At 50.4% G+C, this 2,069-nt stretch overlaps 1 pseudogene; it reads right to left on the bottom strand.

Annotated features, from left to right (window-relative positions):
* Window positions 1-1,181: 1,181 nt before the first annotated feature.
* On the bottom strand, window positions 1,182-1,777 carry LOC112300948 (casein kinase I pseudogene; annotated as a pseudogene).
* Between the last annotated feature and the right edge of the window lie 292 nt (window positions 1,778-2,069).

Here is a 2,069-nt window from a genome sequence, read left to right as displayed (position 1 = left end):
GAACAAATAATGAAGGAGAACTTCCCTCATTTGGCAAAGGAAATAGACTTCCGGGAAGTCCAGGAAGCTCAGAGAGTCCCAAAGAAGCTGGACCCAAGGAGGAACACACCAAGGCACATCATAATTATATTATCCATTTATTTTTTTAAAGCTCCTAGGTTCCATGGCTTCCTGGAAGCATCAGAGGAATCGGAGTGCCGTTTCTGTACACTCTGTGAGGTATCACGTAGATGCACACACCTCAGCTATCCAGTGGCTCTGCTTCCCCATCATGACTGCCTGGCCTCTGCTGTGTCTATGTGCTGATCCTTGGGTTTTAAGGAGCTTGTCTCCTTTGGCTCAGTGGTGCTGAGTAGGGACACAAGAAGCCCCAACACCAGTCACAGCCCTGGCCCAAGTGGCCACGAAGGTGGCCACTCTAGGCTCCAGGAGCAGCGATAGCAGGGACACCTGCAGGCCACTGTGTCCAAGCTTTGGTGCAGCACTTTGGTTGGGGTACTCCCCCCAGCCCACCTTCCCCTTTGGTTTGGAGAGGCCCAGAGAAGGCTCAACCTGGCAGCAATGCACCACTGTGCTCCCTTGAGTGACTTTTAGAGAGAGGGAGACAAGCTGGACTTTACATCACTAACGGGGCTGGTGGGCTGGCTGGCTGTTGGCCAGTGCCTCTAGGTCACACTACTCACTTCAGCGGACACAGTAGGAGGGGCACAGGAAAGGCAGAGACTGTGGGTTTTTTTTTTTTTACCTTGTTTTAAATAGTTAATGCTTTTGGAAAGGAGCACTAGACACAGGTGTAGAAATTTTGGGCAAAATCTTATGTGAAGGAAGTAATCCATGTGTGGGTGGGCAGCTTGGGCCCACAGTCCATGTCCTGGCTGTGGGTGACTAGGATAAGCTCCCCCAGGGAGTGCAGTGGGAGGATGTGGGGCACCACCACCAGGCTCATGTGTGTGTGTGCAGTGATTTCCTTTTTCTCCTCTTAAAGAAGCAGCAACACCTCTGTGGGCACTGTGATAGGGGTATTGAAGTGACCAGCACTGAGGCCATCTATATTTAGCTCTCTGTTGGTGGGGTTTAGTGTCTTGCATTTGCTGTATAGCTGGGCTTTGTTCCTAGGCTGAGTTTGTGCTGGAAGGTTAGTGTGGACTGTGCCGATGGGTGTTGGACAGGGGTTTTCCTCATCAGTTTTCCCCACAGTGAAATACAAAGCCACTGTGGTCGACGGGGTCAGTGAAGAGTTTGCACAGGTAGTCATAGTCAGTTTTCTCAAAAAAGTCCAGGTACTGCATGTAGTGCAGCAATCTCCTCTGGGAGTTCTCAGAGTACCCCATGGGCATAGCCTGCTTTGTGTCCCCCATCTTCTGTTAGTGTTCCTTGAGTGTGTATACTTGGAGCCTCTGCTAGGATGGGCTGCTACACAAGAAGTACATGAACACCTCTATATCATCACAGCAGCTCTGCTCCTCGCCCAGGTGTGTGTTGATGCTTATGTGGCAAGCTGTGCCTCTCAGGCTTTTGTGCTTGTGGTACAGGATGTGCTTCTTGGTCTCTGTGTCAATGCAGTCCTTGACCAGGCCAAAGTCAATGATGTGGATGGCATGCTGCTGCTTGCTGCCCAGCCATCCCACCAGGAAGTTCTTAAGCTTCACATTGTGGTAGATGAGGATATTGGTGTAATCCTCTAGATGGCAATCATGAGCACAGTCTTGACTGTGAACGTATGGTTGCACAGGTTGACTAGGTCCTCCAGGTGTGGCCCAAGCAGCTCCAGCACCATGGCATTGTACTTCCCACATGACCAAAGTAGTAGACCCGAAGGTCACCCTCCAATGCTAAGCTCCTTGTAGAAGGGTTACTCCAGGTGCAGCTGTGATGTCCGAGATTTGACAAGCTCCAATATGGTAGCTACCTTTTCATTTTTATAGATTTTTTTCTTAGCTGGGCTCCCCTAAGTTGCCACAGCCTATCTTCTTCCTCTGAACTGGTCCCATGCTCTGGACATTCTGGCTGATCCAGCCGCCTGCCTTGGATATTCTCAGTCCCTTCTCCTACTCTCCTTTTCCTCCTTT

This window comes from Desmodus rotundus, chromosome 2 (assembly GCF_022682495.2).
Source record: "Desmodus rotundus isolate HL8 chromosome 2, HLdesRot8A.1, whole genome shotgun sequence".
Taxonomy (NCBI): domain Eukaryota; kingdom Metazoa; phylum Chordata; class Mammalia; order Chiroptera; family Phyllostomidae; genus Desmodus; species Desmodus rotundus.
Note: the sequence above shows the minus strand (reverse complement) of the source record. Positions and strands in the feature narration are given on the sequence as shown.